This window comes from Littorina saxatilis, linkage group LG17 (genome assembly GCF_037325665.1).
Source record: "Littorina saxatilis isolate snail1 linkage group LG17, US_GU_Lsax_2.0, whole genome shotgun sequence".
Taxonomy (NCBI): domain Eukaryota; kingdom Metazoa; phylum Mollusca; class Gastropoda; order Littorinimorpha; family Littorinidae; genus Littorina; species Littorina saxatilis.
The window spans coordinates 63,384,383-63,404,204 of record NC_090261.1 but is presented as its reverse complement, the minus strand read 5'-3'; positions in this window follow the sequence as shown (position 1 = coordinate 63,404,204).

Genomic DNA, 19,822 nt, shown 5'->3' with positions numbered 1-19,822 from the left:
CACCGCTGGAAAAACGCTATCGCGGGTACGGAAACACAACTTTAGTGTGAGACGCGGTAGTGGTACTCGCGGTAGTGACGCTCGCGGTAGTGACCAGCACCCGATCACTCCACATAAACGCTGGTTCTGGTTGCATTGTGCCGCTGACATACAGCTAATAGGATTTTTACACCCCCGGTATAGGGGTGTGTATAGGTTTCACTCGATGTGTTTGTGTTCGCAAGTAGATCTCAAGAATGAACGGACCGATCGTCACCAAACTTGGTGAACAGGTTCTATACATTTCTGAGACGGTCCTTACAAAAATTGGGACCAGTCAAACACACGGTTAGGGAGTTATTGGTGGATTAAAATTATACAAGGCCTGGTATAGACGGACCCCCCCCCCCCCCCCCCCCCCCCCCGTTGGTCAAAGGGAAATAACCATTCTCACTGCCACCAACTGAGAAGGTTATTTCCCTTTGACGGGGGTGTAGTTCCTATCGGAGGAATTTCTTGTTTTAATCCTTTTGTGGTATTGCTGATGATGCTGAACATGTATTTTACTAGTTTACCAATATGTATCTTTGACCCTGATAGCCTACGAAAACGGAGCAATCATGGCCCAACATTGGCCCAATGCTGAATTTATTGGCGCGGTGTTGAGCCTTAGTCGGGCCGTTGTCGTAGGCTGTCAGGGTTTATGTAGCCTTGTTCCATTGTATTCTGACTGTCATAAAGTAATTAATTTTAAGAGAAAGCAGTCATGAACACAAGGAGCTGGGAAAAGTTGCCTCTTACAACAAGCGTGGATAAAGACACATACTTGACACAGGCAAGTACTCTTTTTTTTTCAATCACCACTAGAAGTCCCTGGGCAGCATTTTGCTCTGAAAACTGAATCTCACATACGATAGGTGGATCTTTTATTTTAAAAATGTGCCAAATTGCATATCTCCAAGGCCGTAAGACTAAGAGTAGATATTGGGAAGGCCAGTTCAAGAAGGTGTGGGTGGATCAACACATAATTTGCTGGTATACTGGGAACCGTCCCAGAGATAAATAATGTTATATATTATTTGTGGCATAAACTAATAAAGTTAGTCTCTCTCTCTCTCTCTCTCTCTCTCTCTCTCTCTCTCTCTCTCTCTCTCTCTCTCTCTCTCACACACACATACACACACATACTGATGTCATCTGACTTACTTGGTATCACAAAAGGTGCTGCCTTGCCGGTTTTTGCTGAAAAATAACTCCGAGACAATTAGATTCAATGAATACAATGATACAAATAACCGGCAAGTCATAAATCCAAGAAGGTGTGGGGACCGACACAAAATAGGCTGGTTGTGGGGTCCGTCACAGAGAAATTAGGTCGAAAGTGGGGTCCGACACAGAAAGTGGGGACCGACACAATGAATTATGGGAACCGTCACGCCTACGTCACAAAAGTGTGTGGGGACCGAACACAGCCAATTTCACTGACTACTTTTGTTGTTTTTATTATTACGGCTGTTTGGATGGCCCTACAATCTTGAAACTTGGGCTGTCTGCTACAGACATGTTGAACTTTTTGCTGGACCAACGACAGTTCCAAGCAGGCATTTTTTGGTAGGATATTTCTTGCCGATGCTACGAATTATGCAGTTTTGCAGTAAAGTGGAAGGCATTCTACCTAATAACGGCTAAAATATCAAAAACCTTCAATCCAACAGCACCTAGGCATGTAGTGTAAACACTCACAGATCTAACAAGACCATTCTCAGAGAGCAACATTGCGTAATACTACCATAAATGGATGTTTTGTCCGCGAATTTTGGCGTGTGGGAACCGAGTGGGAACCGAAAACAAAGGGTCAGGGCACCGAACACAAAGCGTAGGGGAACCGTCACAGTGTCACCGGTGTGAATTACTACATTATTTTATGAGCGAATGTCACGTGTTTGATATATATGTGAGCATGATATCAAATGAAAGTGCTGGGTCTTAAGAACACAACGGGTACCATTCTACCAACATTAAGACTGAGCATGACCGACAAGGTCAACCTCCCCACACTTCGAACGGCCGAATCCCCGCACTGTCTTTGTACCATCTACACACAGTTTGTACGATTTGTCAGTGTGTTGTGCTCTGAAATTGTCAAGATTCAACAACATTAGACCCGGTTTTTGGCACTCAGCTTTTTCAGTCTGTAAAAACTTTGCAACATCTGAACGTCAGTGCATGCACAAATGATGACGTCACCACATGTCATCGCAGCTTCACAGACATCTGTATTATTCTGGTTAGTGTGTAACTTTGTATCCACCCATGTTATACAGAAACATCTCATGGAAGAGTTTATAACCAGCGGTCTAAAATTTCATCATGGTTGATTTGAACTCCAGATTATACCATCGTACAGTATCAAGGAAGAGTTTGTAAAAAATGATGTCAAGTGCAAATGAATCGCAGTAGACATTTCTCAAAAACTTGACACACGCATCAGCATCACCTTTTTGATTTAAAACCGAATGTACCTTTTGTAGGATACTAACCAACTCGTCAATCAAATCATTTTGTTCTGTATGTAGAGAAGATGGTTGTGGCTCAACAGCCGACCCTGATAATTATAGAGGAATCAGTGTACTAAGTTGTTTTGGAAAACTTTTTACAAGTGTGATAAATAAAAGATTGCATGCATTTCTGGATGACAATTCTGTGATCGGCAACGAACAAGCTGGATTCCGAAAAGGCCACTCTACTGTAGACCACATTTTTGCACTACATTGCCTTATTGATATATTTTTACAACAAAAGAAAAAGTTATATTGTGCTTTCATTGATCTGCGTAAGGCTTTTGATTCTGTGCAACGCAGTCTCCTGTGGCAGAAGCTGATGCAACGGAATATTAATGGTAAGGTATTGAATGTAATTAAGGACATGTATGATAAGGCAAAATTGTGCGTGAAGGTGAATAGTGTATTCTCCGAGGCGTTCACCTTAAACATCGGGCTTCTTCAGGGCGAAAATCTATCACCGATTCTTTTCTCACTATTTTTAAACGACCTGAAGCAGTTTTTGGTTGAATATGATGTCAGCCTAGAGTTGCCCCTGAAAAGAGCCCAAGAAATAGATGTTGAACGCATTAATGACTATATGTATTTGTTCCTGTTAATATATGCTGATGATACTGCTATACTCGCCGAAACACATGGAGAAATGCAAAAAGCCCTGGATGGACTAGATCGTTATTGTAAAAATTGAAAAGACAAAAATAGTTGTTTTTTCGCGGGGGAAAATACGGAATAGCCTATCCCAAATTTTGTCTTGAATGGAGTACCTGTCCAAGTAGTTTGGGACTATGTGTACTTAGGTGTACTATTTAATTATAATAACAAATTTCATAATGCCATGAAACGTCAATGTTTGATTGGTAACCGTGCAATGTTCTCGTTAATTCGAAAATGTAGAAAACTAAATTTACCAATTGATGTGCAATTGGATCTTTTTGAGAAGTGTGTACATCCAATTTTGCTGTATGGTTGTGAGGTGTGGGGATATGATTCATTAGACATATTGTCAAGGTTTCAATTGCGATTTAAAAAAATGCCTCTTGATGTATATAAAACTGACTACACCCTCTTGTATGGTTTACGGAGAGCTTGGTCGTTACCCAATTAGAATTGTTTGTTTGTTTGTTTGCTTAACGCCCAGCCGACCACGAAGGGCCATATCAGGGCGGTGCTGCTTTGACATTTAACGTGCACACACAAGACAGAAGTCGCAGCACAGGCTTCATGTCTCACCCAGTCACATTATTCTGACACCGGACCAACCAGTCATAGCACTAACCCCATAATGCCAGACGCCAGGCGGAGCAGCCACTAGATTGCCAATTTTAAAGTCTTAGGTATGACCCGGCCGGGGTTCGAACCCACGACCTCCCGATCACGGGGCAGACTCCGCCTTACCACTAGGCCAACCGTGCCGGTCCAATTAGAATTGAGGTACAATGTCAGTTACTGGTTTATTGGTATAAACTGATGAAGAAATGAACGATGGTGCGAATAAGATGTCTTGTTTAATGTTAAAACTACATTTGAGGTTGTACCATGTACAAAACGTTAAATTGCCCTGGTTGTCGCATGTCAATACTGTGTTAAATAAGTTGGGTCTGTCATATTTATGGACAACTCGGAGTCTTGCCGTCTCAGGTTTTAAAAACGTTGTAAAACAAAGGCTAAGAGATCAATTCGTGCAGGAATGGAACACTGACGTGAATGCCAACAGCCTGTGTTTTAATTACAGAATATATATACTGTTCAAAAAAAGAAACGCATAGCTTGTAATATTTGGTTAATTTAGTTATATGGCTACAAGGATATCCACCAAACTGCAGAAAATGTTTATCTGGTCGTCGACCTTTCGTCCATTGCCACAAGTGAGCTCTGCACGTGACGCATGCGTTATCAGTGGCTACAATGTCAAAATTGCTCATTTGGCATGACCACTCGTCATGCTTCAGTGTAATCTCGTGAAACTCGGGGAATATTGAGCTCTCACCATGTCTTCCAAAACCCATAAAAGCGGATTGTTCGCCACAAAGAAATCAGACGACAATTCAGCGACGAAAGATGGTCCGATTGAGCAGAGAAGACCGCCAAATTGCATTGGGTCGTTTACAAGCAGGCCAAAGTCAAAGTGCAATCGCCAGGCACTTCCACGTGTCCCAGAGCACCATCAGTAGACTGTGGGTCAGGTTTCAAGCCACTGGCTCCGTTGCTGACTTGCCACGAGCGGGAAGACCAAGGGCGACAACTGCTGCTCACGACCGCTTCATACGGCTCCGCCACCTCCGGAATCGTTTCCTGTCGGCCTCATCTTCTGTCCAGGCTCTCCCCGGGCCACACCGATTATCGGACCAGACCGTGCGGAACCGCCTGCATGAAGCTGGTTTGAGAGCTCGCAGACCTCACAGAGGAGCTGTCCTCACCCGCCGCCATCGCCAGAACCGAGTGCAGTGGGACAACCAGCACCTTCGCTGGACCGTCCGGAATCACTGGAGACACGTGTGGTTCAGCGACGAGTCCTACTTCCTGCTCCAGCGACTTGATGGTCGGAGGAGGGTCTACCGGAGAGTAAACGAACGTTACGCGCCCAACTGTGTGGATGAGGCACCCGTTCATGGTGGTGGAGGCGTCATGGTGTGGGGGGCGATCAATACCGCTGGAAGGAGCACCCTGGTGCACGTCCAAGGGCGCATAACTGCCCAGCGATACGCGGAGGAAATTCTGTGCCCACACGCCCTTCCTCTTCTGGCTGACCAGGATGCCATATTCCAGCAGGACAACGCTCGCCCGCACACAGCACGACTCACCACCCAGTTCCTCACCGACCACCATGTCCAGGTGCTTCCCTGGCCATCCATGTCGCCAGACATGAACCCGATAGAACACCTCTGGGATGAATTGGACAGACGTGTGCGCAGGCGAGAAGAAGCGCCGGCAAATCACCGCGATCTATTGCAGGCACTTCAGGAGGAGTGGGACACCATCCCACAGCAAGATATCCGGCATCTGATCCAGTCCATGCCCAGAAGGTGCCGGGCAGTTGTTGCTGCTCAAGGCAGTCACACCCCCTACTGACTTGACAGCCTCGGCACCCAATCGTATTGATTGACTGATTGATTTGAAGATGCAAATGAACTGTGTGTGCATTCAACTGTGTCCATACCAAATTTCAAACAAATAATCTAAATATTGGATTTTCTGTTAATTTTTTCGAAAAATAAAACAAATTTGGCAAGTAGCAACTATGCGTTTCTTTTTTTGAACAGTATAAAAAGGATTTTTGTCTGGAAAGGTATTTGCTTTGGTTGCCTCGGAAATTCCAAGTTAAATTAGCAAAATTTAGAACAAGCAATCATAAGTTGCGAATACATCAGCACAGATTTTTTAATGCTCATAGAAATGAAAGATTGTGTGATATGTGCGATAAAAATGAATTAGGTGATGAGTTTCACTATTTGTTCATTTGTACCGACGAAAGTATAGTGTCTGAAAGAAGAAAATTAATTAGTCCTTATTACCGATCTCACCCAAATTGTATAAAATATGAACAGTTAATGAATTGTAAATCTAAGATATAACTAATGAAGCTAGCAAGATTTGTAGCCCATGTTATGATTTTACTATGTTAGCGTTACATCTAGTTTCTTTATTGGTATGTATATGTATATGTAATACATGCTTTTGTTTTGTTTTGTGTTTTTACAAAAGATGCATGGCATAATGGTATTGCCAATTTATTTCCGCTGTATATTATCGTTGTCCGCTTAATGTATACATATTATCTGTCTGATTTCTTACCTGATGTTGTTAAACCTATTTTTCTTTTCTTTTTGTTTGTATGTATGGAAGTGTATATTGCCAATTTATTTTGGTTGTATAGTATTGTTGTATTTGTCCGCTCAATTTGTATACATATATTAACTGTCTGATTTGTTTCCTGGTTATGCAACCCTCAGCATCAAAATCAACATTTTCTACCCTTTTGTCTGGTTTGACTTGATATTGACAATTACGAAGGTGGTCCCTCCTTTTGCCTTCATTTTGACTAAGAAAAGGTTTGTACACTTTAACAGTTTCTCCTGGGTGTTCTTTTTGACAATGTAAGGACGCATTAATGATGCTGTCTTCTCGTTTCTAGCAGTTTCCACATCTCACATATTGCATATTCCATTTTGTGTGTGCATTTAGCTGAAAAAAGAAACCATATTACTTAAACTCTATATGGGTGAAACAACATATCATCAAAAAGGTAATGGGGAAAGAACTAAATTTTAAAATAAATTGGGTCCCAAATGTTAACTGACTTAGAGGCGCCAACAAACCTATCAGCAACTGTTTTGAACTCGCTATTTCTTTATTACTTTCTATATTTATTTTGTTGTTTTTAAAAATGTATTTCCAATGCAGTATGAGATACACCTGGTAATATTTGCTCAGAGCTGGAACATTTTTTCAACATATGCTCAGAGCTAGAACATTTTGCCGATCAAACACCTAGAGCTGGGACATTTCGTTTTTGCCGCATAACATGCAGATTTCACCACTTTGATGCCATTCACTGATACGAAGTGTTAAATTAATATATGCTATTATATTAGCACGAGTACCATCCTGAACTCAGGTCTTCTTCTTCTTCGGCGTTCCAGGATTTTTGGCCTCGAACTCAGGTCAAAATGAGCCTGGTTCGGCTCATTCTCTCCCTGACCGGACGCTGTACAGTCCAACGCGAATCTATCAAAACAAAAATACAGAGTTATCTCCCATATGGTTTTCGCGAGCACTGATCTAAATTTGAGATCAGACGGTGTTCGCGAGACGAAAATGATTGCAGATTGGCCGACTTCGACAGTACGTGATCTCCGTTCTGTTCTTCACAGTTATGATAAAGACATCGTTCTAAGGTCAAAACAAGTCAACATTTTGGGACTGCTGCCGGAAGGAGACCGTAATAGGCTTATATGGTTTCATCACTGTCAACTGGTTACAGAAAAATCGTCTGCTCCAGTTAGCTCCGAAACCAAACGGTGGATTATCACGTGACACTTTTGCCATATTTAGAGTTGTTTGCACAGTAAATACAGCCGCGAAAAATAGCTCGCTTGAAACTGTCTTACATATCAATTCTTTTGTAATTTTAAAATTACAAAACACCATGAAAAATCATTATCGACGATCGCGAATCTGCTTATACAGTATCAATAATACATTACAAAAAGCTCTAAATATGTTATAAAAAAAACCTCAAGGCATCCTGTCAGGGAGAGAATGAGCCGAACTCATTTTGACCTGAGTTCAGGATGCACGAGTAGGCTACATATTTCATCTTTACGGGCTTTATTTTGTGTGTTTTGCGAATCGCGTCAGAGTTGGAACAAACCTAAGCTCCGCCCATTTCGCTACTGCTCAGACCTGGTGTATCGATTAAACGAGTTGATTAATGTTGAGATAAATCTAGGAGCAATCTGATTTTTTTTGGGACGCCAAAACATTGCTTTTGCATTGCTTCAGCTCCCCATTAGGGTTTCGATGATCTGTGTTAGTCTGTATTGAGCATAACCACGTAAATGCACAAAAATCTCCACTTTTTGACATAAATGATCAATTATTGCGATATCTAGTCATTGTAGAATCAAGTTGCCTACATTTGATAATACCCAATGCATTTGTGAACGTTACAAACCAAAAATTATAGTGGAACTCTGCCTTAGACACCTACATTTGTGATCGATCTGAGCCGACTGCGAAAAAGTGGCGCATCAGAGCTGGAACACTTCCGCCTCAGAGCTTTTTACGCATGGAACGTCTCCCACACCGTGGGAACGACACTCTCTTTATGCCCTTTACAGTTAGGGTATACAGTTCACCACGAAGAACCGATAAGGATCATCCCTATATTGAATGTAGGGCTATATTGGCAACTCACCACTAAGAACCGATAAGGATCATCCCTATATTGAATGTAGGGCTATATTGGCAACTCACCACTAAGAACCGATAAGGATCTTCCCTATATTGAATGTAGGGCTATATTGGCAACTCACCACTAAGAACCGATAAGGATCATCCCTATATTGAATGTAGGGCTATATTGGCAACTCACCTCTAAGAACCGATAAAGATCTTCCCTATATTGAATGTAGGGCTATATTGGCAACTCACCACTAAGAACCGATAAGGATCTTCCCAATATTGAATGTAGGGCTATATTGGCAACTCACCACTAAGAACCGATAAAGATCTTCCCTATATTGAATGTAGGGCTATATTGGCAACTCACCACTAAGAACCGATAAGGATCTTCCCTATATTGAATGTAGGGCTATATTGGCAACTCACCACTAAGAACCGATAAAGATCTTCCCTATATTGAATGTAGGGCTATATTGGCAACTCACTACGAAGAACAGATAACTTGAGAATCTTCCCTTTATCAAATGTAGGGCTATAAATATAGTTCATCACGAAGAACGGATAAGGATCTTCCCTTTATTCAATTTAGGGATAAACAGTTCACCGCGAAAACCTCAGGACTGATCTTCCCCATATTAAAGTTCGGGGAATACACTGAGCCAGTTTCACCACGAAGAATGGATCTAGGGTCTCTGCCACCGTTCACTGGACACGTGAGATGTGTGGGACTGAGTCTTTGTGTGCCTGGCGGGGTGTGGAGTGGACACGGCTACAGGTGAGAGATGTGGGACTGAGTCTTTGTGTGTCTGGCGGGGTGTGGAGTGGACACGGCTACACTGAGGTGAGAGATGTGGGACTGAGTCTTTGTGTGTCTGCGGCGGGGTGTGGAGTGGACACGGCTACAGGTGAGAGATGTGGGACTGAGTCTTTGTGTGTCTGGCGGGGTGTGGAGTGGACACGGCTACAGGTGAGAGATGTGGGACTGAGTCTTTGTGTGTCTGGCGGGGTGTGGAGTGGACACGGCTACAGGTGAGAGATGTGGGACTGAGTCTTTGGTGTCTGGCGGGGTGTGGAGTGGACACGGCTACAGGTGAGAGATGTAGGACTGAGTCTTTGTGTGTCTGGCGGGGTGTCGAGTGGACACGGCTACAGGTGAGAGATGTGGGACTGAGTCTTTGTGTGTCTGGCGGGGTGTGGAGTGGACACGGCTACAGGTGAGAGATGTGGTACTGAGTCTTTGTGTGTCTGGCGGGGTGTCGAGTGGACACGGCTACAGGTGAGAGATGTGGGACTGAGTCTTTGTGTGTCTGGCGGGGTGTGGAGTGGACACGGCTACAGGTGAGAGATGTGGGACTGAGTCTTTGTGTGTCTGGCGGGGTGTGGAGTGGACACGGCTACAGGTGAGATGTGTGGGACTGAGTCTTTGGTGTCTGGCGGGGTGTGGAGTGGACACGGCTACAGGTGAGAGATGTGGGACTGAGTCTTTGTGTGTCTGGCGGGGTGTGGAGTGGACGCGGCTACAGGTGAGAGATGTGGGATTGAGTCTTTGTGTGTCTGGCGGGGTGTGGGGTGGACACGGCTACAGGTGAGAGATGTGGGACTGAGTCTTTGGTGTCTGGCGGGGTGTGGAGTGGACACGGCTACAGGTGAGAGATGTAGGACTGAGTCTTTGTGTGTCTGGCGGGGTGTGGAGTGGACACGGCTACAGGTGAGATGTGTGGGACTGAGTCTTTGTGTGTCTGGCGGGGTGTGGAGTGGACACGGCTACAGGTGAGATGTGTGGGACTGAGTCTTTGTGTGTCTGGCGGGGTGTGGGGTGGACACGGCTTCAGGTGAGATGTGTGGGACTGAGTCTGTGTGTCTTGCGGGGTGTGGAGTGGACACGGCTACAGGTGAGATGTGTGGGACTGAGTCTTTGTGTGTCTGGCGGGGTGTGGAGTGGACACGGCTACAGGTGAGAGATGTGGGACTGAGTCTTTGTGTGTCTGGCGGGGTGTGGGGTGGACATGGCTACAGGTGAGATGTGTGGGACTGAGTCTGTGTGTCTGGCGGGGTGTGGAGTGGACACGGCTACTGGTGAGATGTGTGGGACTGAGTCTTTGTGTGTCTGGCGGGGTGTGGGGTGGACATGGCTACAAGTGAGATGTGTGGGACTGAGTCTGTGTGTCTGGCGGGGTGTGGAGTGGACACGGCTACAGGTGAGATGTGTGGGACTGAGTCTTTGTGTGTCTGGCGGGGTGTGGAGTGGACACGGCTACAGGTGAGATGTGTGGGACTGAGTCTTTGTGTGTCTGGCGGGGTGTGGAGTGGACACGGCTACAGGTGAGAGATGTGGGACTGAGTCTTTGTGTGCCTGGCGGGGTGTGGGGTGGACAGCAAGCTGGAGTCAGTTTGGCCAGGGACTTGGGGGAGGTGTCAGAGAAGCGGTATTGTGACCGTCGGGCTCTGTCACGGGCAGCAATGGCCGCCTCTGCCTCGCGCATGCGCTGCTCGTGTCGGGCCTGCACGCGGACGATGGTCATGACGGCGTGGTGACTGCGCCGCGCGATGTTCGCTGTCCCGGGAAACGGGCCGTACACTGCTGTCCTGGGCACGCCGCGCGACTTACCCCTGCAGGAGGTGGTAGCGGTCGGCAAGGCAGCTGAAGCATCCAGACATCCGGAGTGTGTACTAACTGTGTATGTTCCAGCAGTGTGTGTTCCAGCAGTGTGTGTTCCAGCCGTGTGTGTTCCAGCAGTGTGTGTTCCAGTGGTGTGTGCTCCAGCAGTGTGGGTTCCAGTGGTATGTATTCCAGCGGTGTGTGTTCCAGCGGTGTGTGTTCCAGCAGTGTGTGTGCCAGCCATTTGTGTTCCAGCGGTGTGTGTTCCAGCAGTGTGTGTGCCAGCCATTTGTGTTCCAGCGGTGTGTGTTCCAGCAGTGTGTGTGCCAGCCATTTGTGTTCCAGCGGTGTGTGTTCCAGCAGTGTGGGTTCCAGCAGTGTGTGTGCCAGCCATTTGTGTTCCAGCGGTGTGTGTTCCAGCGGTGTGTGTGCCAGCCATTTGTGTTCCAGCGGTGTGTGTTCCGGCGGTGTGTGTTCCAGCAGTGTGTGTGCCAGCCGTTTGTGTTCCAGCGGTGTGTGTGCCAACCATTTGTGTTCCAGCGGTGTGTGTTCCAGCGGTGTGTGTTCCAGCAGTGTGTGTGCCAGCCATTTGTGTTCCAGCGGTGTGGGTTCCAGCAGTGTGGGTTCCAGCAGTGTGTGTGCCAGCCATTTGTGTTCCAGCGGTGTGTGTTCCAGCAGTGTGGGTTCCAGCCGTTTGTGTTCCAGCGGTGTGTGTGCCAACCATTTGTGTTCCAGCGGTGTGTGTTCCAGCGGTGTGTGTGCCAGCAGTGTGTGTGCCAGCCATTTGTGTTCCAGCCGTGTGTGTTCCAGCAGTGTGTGTGCCAGCCGTTTGTGTTCCAGCGGTGTGTGTTCCAGCGGTGTGTGTTCCAGCAGTGTGTATGCCAGCCGTTTGTGTTCCAGCGGTGTGTGTTCCAGCGGTGTGTGTTCCAGCGGTGTGTGTTCCAGCAGTGTGTGTTCCAGCGGTGTGTGTTCCAGCAGTGTGTGTGCCAGCCGTTTGTGTTCCAGCGGTGTGTTGAGACTGGACAACCCGCCCATACCTGTCAGCACGCGCCACAGATCTCACGTGCGGGGTCAGCCTGTGTTTGATGACTCCTCTCTGGGTGATGTCGGCCCCAGTCCTTGCTTCGTGCGACTTCTGTGAGCTGTGCCCCACACCTCGGGTTGCTGGTGTCTTGCCGTGTCTGCTTTGCACACTTTCTTCACTAGTCCCTTCGGCGTTCAACAGCCCGTTCTTAGAGACCTCTAGGTCTGCGAGCGGCATCTCGCCATTTGCCCCGACATCAGTGCACGGTGAAGGAGAATGGCTCCTGTCAACAGAGGTGGCTGATGGCTGGGACGAGTTCTCCGAAAACACAGCGAGTCTCAATCTGTCTGGCTGGATCCCCGTGGTGCTGTCTTTCACAGTGTGGACAGGGGAGTGAGAGTGTGAGGGGTGGTGAGGACCGTGCTTGTGTTGATGAGGGCTGTGTCTGTGTTCCCGCAGCGTCCTGTGGAAGGCGGGCGTTCTCTGCACGATGGTCTTCAGCTCTCGCCGCACTCTGCCCTGCTCCCAGGACGCCCGCTTCCAGCTCACCGCCTTGGCCTGCTGCAGTTGCTCCCCTTGTTGACGCAGGAGGCGTTCCTCACGCGCGTTGACCTCACGCGCCTTCATGCGCTCACGTGCCTCCATCGCCCCGCCCGTCAGCCCCCCCCGCCCCCCAGTGACTGTCGTGGTACAGGTGGCTGACGTCACCGTTCATCTTGTGCTGAGGATGGGGACTCTTCGCCGCCTGGCTTTATGCTGGATAAGTCTCCAGTTGTCGTGGCGGATGTCGGAATACAGCTGAGAGGTCGGGCGGGTCAGGCAGGGGGAGCTCTCCGCCAGACACTGCACAACAAAAAGCGTACGGTCAACAGTCTCTGTATATACTGACGGCAATATCAATCTGGGATGATGTCAACTATTTTAAAGTGCCGCCAAACCTTAAATGTAAAAAAAAAAAAAAGTTTTTAAATCCACAGTGCAAAGGGAGAATAGGGCAAAATAGTTTGTCGAAAACCAAGCACGAAAGCCATGATATGGGGCCCGCTTATCTCGGGTTATGATCTGTAGATATTTGTGTAAAGTGTGTCTGCGTACGTTGGCCAGACTGTCGTCACGGTGCAAGTGTGGGAGGTGTTATTCCAGACCCATAGGTCTCATTTGATTGTTTTGTTTGTTTATATGTCTCACAATCGTGCTCTTCCAACTTCAAAACAAATGAGTGTAGCGGCTTTGTTGTTTCTTTCATGCACAACAAAATAAGAACACCCAGAGACTTCGTATAAATACCCCCCACACACACACACACACACGCACACACATACACACCCCCCCACACACACACACACAAATACCAAATTATGAACATAGACACGCACAAACGACTAAATGTATCAGTTGCTGACTACTTAGTGTTACAGTGCTCACCGTTGTGTCCCCCTGGCTGTTTGCTGACACTGATCGCTGTGATCTCACAGAGTGGCGTTCAGTGTCCGTAGCACGAGGACCGAAGCAGCACGTGGTGACGATGCGACTGCAGTCACATTATATTCACATAAAGTCTAGTCGCGTGTTGTGCAAGGAACTGCTAAGAGCTGATCGTCTCTCGCTAACTGAAGCGTGAAGGTATCACTTTAACAAAATAAATAACCAACCACTGAACTTATAACAAGCTGTCTATGTCCGTGTTCAGCCTTTACAATGAACTGCTGTGTTCCGAAGAAATGTCCTTATGGCCGCACCGAAGGCGCCCTGGCTTGGACCCTTGAAAAGCAAAGGTACTGAGAACTGGGGTAGCCAAGCACGAAAGAATGGCGTTAGGACTTAGTCCGGCCCCTATATATCACAGTTTTATTGCCCATTAAGTTTGAAGAGTGCCCAGCTGTCTTCGCTGTGCGCTGAGCTACAGAGATCTATGTTCTACTAGTGCGAGTCGCAGACACAGCGGTATAAGCGTCAAGAAGAAGGTCCCACTCAGCGACACAGCAATGCATTTGACAAGCAGGAAGAGGTCCGCCACCCTTCCATATCACGAATAGCCCTCCACCGCTGGATGAAGACGTACAGGTTGGCTTCTTGCAGAGACACGGAGTAAGCCCTGCAAACACACTCACGTCAAACACATCACTGGGAACGGCAAGGTAAGAGCGAATTGCTCACACTTCAACACTCTGAGCTGTCTTCACCGAGTGTTTGTGATTTATGGCGGGCAGAATGGTTCCCCATTACAGCCAGGCCCTCGGTGCCTGCAGTTTACGATCGGTTTGTCAGCACGTGAACAATAGGGTTAGGCCCTATAATACTAAGTGCAGGCCGCTAAATCAATGCAAGACGAAAGAGCTGAGGTTTGCTCCTACCTTGCCGCCATTGTCAGCATCTCTACTCTCCTCCTCACTCCACATTGACTTCACGCACATGAGACAGAGGACCATAATGGACGTGACCGGCAATGCAGGTATCAATGTTGTCCCAACAAAAAACTGTAAACCGGTCACTATAACACCATTGTCCTCGAGAAGAAAAAACACAGTAAACGTTACTATGACAACATGGTCCTCGAGAAGAATAAACAAGTCGCGTAAGGCGAAAATACAACATTTAGTCAAGCTGTCGAACTCACAGAATGAAACTGAACGCACTGCATTTTTCACGGAGACCGTATACTCGTAGCATCGTCAGTCCACCGCTCGTGGCAAAGGCAGTGAAATTGACAATCCAGAATAGCGCGCGGTAGTGGTTGCGCTGAGCAGGATAGCACGCTTTTCTGTATCTCTATTCTTTTTAACTTTCTGAGCGTGTTTTTAATCCAAAAATATCATATCTATATGGGGTTTTTTTAATCAGGAACCGACAAAGAATAAGATGAAATTGTTTTTAAATCGATTTCGAAAATTTAATTTTAATCATAATTTTTATATTTGTAATTTTTAGAGTTTGTGTTTAATCCGAATATAATATATTTATATGTTTTTGGAATCAGAAAATTATGAAGAATAAGATGAAATTGTTTTTGGATCGTTTTATACGAAAATAATTTTAATTACAATTTTCTGATTTTTAATGACCAAAGTCATCAATTTAACTTTTAAGCCTTCAAGCTGAAATGCAATACAAAAGTCTTGCCTTTGTTGAAGATTGCTTGGTCAAAATTTCAATCAATTTCATTGAGAAAAAAAAGCCGGATATGACGTCATCAAAGACATTTATCGAAAAAAAAATGAAAAAATCATCTGGGGATATCATTCCCAGGAACTCTCATGTAAAATTTCATAAAGATCGGTTTAGTAGTTTACTCTGAATCGCTCTACGCACACACACACACAGACACACACAAAGACACACATACACCACGACCCTCGTCTCGATTCCCCCTCTATGTTAAAACATTTAGTCAAAACTTGATTAAATGTAAAAACAGTAAACGTTACTATAACAACATGGTCCTCGAGAACCCAAAAAAACAGTAAACGTTATTATAACAACATGGTCCTAAAGAAGAAAAAAACACCACAGTAAACGGTCCTCGAGAAAGAACAAAAAACAGTAAACGTTACTATAACATGGTCCTCAAGAAGAAAAAACACCCAGTAAAAGGTACTATAACAACATGGTCCTCGCGAAAGAAAAATACAGTAAACGTTACTGTAACAACATTTTCCTCGAGAAAAATTAACCCCAGTAAACGTCACTATTAGAACACGGTCCTCGGGAATAAAAACCACCAGTAAACGTTACCATAAAAACATGTTCCTCGAGAAAAACCACCAGTAAATGTTACCATAAAAACATGTTCCTCGAGAGAAAAAAAACACCAGCAAACGTTACCATAAAAACATGTTCCTCGAGAAAAAACACACACCAGTAAACGTTACCATAAAAACATGTTCCTCGAGAAAAAACACACACCAGTAAACGTTACCATAAAAACATGGTCCTCGAGAAAAAACACACACCAGTAAACGTTACCATAAAAACATGGTCCTCGAGAAAAAACACACACCAGTAAACGATACCATAAACACATGTTCCTCGAGAAAAAACACACACCAGCAAACGTTACCATAAAAACATGTTCCTCGAGAAAAAACACACACCAGTAAACGTTACCATAAAAACATGGTCCTCGAGAAAAAACACACACCAGTAAACGTTACCATAAAAACATGGTCCTCGAGAAAAAACACACACCAGTAAACGTTACCATAAAAACATGGTCCTCGAGAAAAAACACACACCAGTAAACGTTACCATAAAAACATGGTCCTCGAGAAAAAACACACACCAGTAAACGTTACCATAAAAACATGGTCCTCGAGAAAAAAACCACCAGTAAACGTTACCATAAAAACATGGTCCTCGAGAAAAAAACACACACCAGTAAACGTTACCATAAAAACATGGTCCTCCAGAAAAAAACACCAGTAAACGTTACCATAAAAACATGGTCCTCGAGAAAAAAAAACACCAGTAAACGTCACAATATCAACATGGTCCTAGGGACAAAAAACACAGTTAGCATCACCATAACAACATGGTCCCAGAGATAAAAACAACAACAACAGTAAACGTCACTATGTCTACAAGGTCCTAGCGAGAAAAACAGCAGAAAACGTCACTTTAACAACATGGTCCTAGAGAACAATGGTAAACGTTAGTGCGTGACATCGTGGTCCTATAGAACAACACCTTAAACGTTAATATTGTCCTAAAGAACAGCAGAAAATAGTAAACTTGGCCAAAAAATTATTGCAACAATTTTCGCACGCTAAGAAAAGCATTAACACGCGCAATTTATTTTAGTTGAACGTTATATGCCCCAAAAGGTAATTTCCTGTTCAGAACATTTGTTGTATGCACCTGACTTCTCAAGTCTTTATGTAGCCTTTTGTCAAAGGCGGTATGTGTCAACCGTTTCAGAGGCCAAAAAGGCACGTTTTGCGGCCATTTTTGAGGGGGTCCTCCACCCAAAGAGCCATATCTGCTCAAGTTCTCAATGATTCGCTTTGGAAAGTTCAGAAGTTATGACCAATAGGCTGACCAAAATGTGTGTTGCGTTTTGCGAATGTGTATACTTAGCGTGTCGTATTACGTAACTTTTCCGAAAGAACTAAACAAATATTCATATTAATTCAGGGTTTTAGGTTAAAAAAAATCGTGACTTTGCATGCTAAGCAAAAAATGAATGAGGCAATAGGTGCCAAAGTTTGAGGCAGATCCGAGTGCTGGTTTACATTTGCTGGAGATGGGAACACGCATGAAAAATTATCAATCACCGTCAGTGGTACTAAGTACGTGGGCCTGTGCTTACTATCCTGTTCCGGCGCGCTGTGCTCGGTGAGTTGCGCTTTTGTGACCCGCAGCGAAGGAAGCACAGGCCAAGGTCAGTTTATCTCCACAGCTACTGTACGCATTACCAAGGACGGTGATCGATAAATTTTCTTGCGCGTTCCCATCTCCAGCAAATGTAAACCAGCACTCGGATCTGCCTCAAACTTTGGCACCTATTGCCTCATCCATTTTTTGCTTAGCAGGCAAAGTCACGATTTTTTAACCTAAAACCCTGAATTAATATGAATATTTGTTTAGTTTTTTCGGAAAATGTACGTAATACAACACGCTTATTATACACATTCGCAAAAGTAAACACCGATTTAGGTCAGCCTATTGGTCATAACTTCTGAAATTTCCAAAGCAAATCATCAGATATGGCCGCAAAACGTGCCTTTTTGGGCCTCTGAAACGGTTAACACCTACCGCCTTTGACAAAAGGCTACATAAAGACTTCAGAAGTCAGGTGCATAAAACAAAATATTCTGAACAGGAAATTGAATGGCCTTTCCAATGGTTGTCACAAGTGTTTGGTTTGTGCATATTCTGATTTTTTGCAGATTTTAAAATACGGGGCTATGGTTTTTGTCAGGTCGATGTTAGGGGTGACCTTGTTTGACAGGCTGTCACGGGATGCCTATACAAAGTACCACCAATCGGACAAATGATATGTACAGCTGATATAATTACCTTTTCCAGCATATAAAGTTTAACTAAAATGAATTGCGTTTTAATGCTTTTCCTAGCGTGCGAAAATTGTTGCAATAATGTTTTTGCCAAGTTTATTATGACAACGTGGTCCTAAAAACAAATCAAAACGTCACTTTGACGACGCGGTCCAAAAGAAAACCAGTAAATATGTAAAGGTAAAAATAATATAACAGCACTTGTGAATGCTCACTCTATTGCCTCCCAACAGTCAAAGTGAGTGGTCAGGGGTCAGGTGGAAAGCAAACTGCAAGACCGCCACGAATACACGTGGACTGTTCCGAGTGGAAGGTGTGTGAGAATGTTGCAGAAAAACGGTGACCATGCTCATTCTTTGCTCTTTTCATCTCTCTTTTTACATTTAGTCAAGTTTTGACTAAATGTTTTAACATAGAGGGGGAATCGAGACGAGGGTCGTGGTGTATGTGTGTGTGTGTGTGTGTGTGTCTGTGTGTCTGTGTGTCTGTCTGTGCGTGTGTGTGTGTAGAGCGATTCAAAGTAAACTACTGGACCGATCTTTATGAAATTTTACATGAGAGTTCCTGGGTATGATATCCCCAGACGTTTTTTTCTTTTTTTCGATAAATGTCTTTTATGACGTCATATCCGGCTTTTTGTAAAAGTTGAGGCGGCACTGTCACACCTTCATTTTTCAATCAAATTGATTGAAATTTTGGCCAAGCAATCTTCGACGAAGGCCGGACTTCGGTATTGCATTTCAGCATGGAGGCTTAAAAATTAATTGATGACTTTGGTCATTAAAAATCTGAAAATTGTAATTAAAATTATTTTTTTATAAAACGATCCAAAATTACTTTTATTTTATTCTTTATCATGTTCTGATTCCAAAAACATATAAATATGTTATATTCGGATTAAAAACAAGCTCTGAAAATTAAAAATATAAAAATTATGATTAAAATTAAATTTCCGAAATCGTTTTAAAAACAATTTCATCTTATTCCTTGTCGGTTCCTGATTCCAAAAACATATAGATATGATATGTTTGGATTAAAAACACGCTCAGAAAGTTAAAACGAAGAGAGGTACAGTAAAGCGTGCTATGCAGCGCAGCGCAACCGCTACCGCGTTAAACAGGCTCGTCACTTTCACTGCCTTTTGCACTAGCGGCGGACTACGGTCATTGTGAAAAAATGCAGTGCGTTCACTTTCATTCTGTGAGTTCCACAGCTTGACTAAATGTAGTAATTTCGCCTTACGCGACTTGTTTTTTTTTTAAGGGGGGGGGGGGTAACACAGGGTGCGGGCAGGGGTCTAAAACAGCAGTGACTTCGGCTCTAGGGCTGATGTGCACCAGAAAGGTACTAGCTGGGTGGGAACCAGAGTGGGAACCAGCCACGTAAAGTGTGAAGCGAACACCAGAAAGGTACTAGCTGGGTGGGAACCAGCCACGTAGTGTGAAGCGAACACCAGTTTATGTGAGTGTTTGCTTTCATCGTTGCGGTGTCTTCACAAACTGTACTGTATTATCATGTATCATGTGAAATGTTTTTCAATTTCGCCAGATGAAAGTAGCGCTTATGGCTGTGACACGGTTATTTGACAACAAACAGCGACACTGACATCAGTTACAGGTAAAACAAGACTGTTGGGCTCTGCAGGCAGTGTATCTTGCATGTTTCAAGTCAAACGCACACATAGACACAGACATGCACACACACTGTCACAGACGCACACAGGCATTAACGCAGACACAGACAA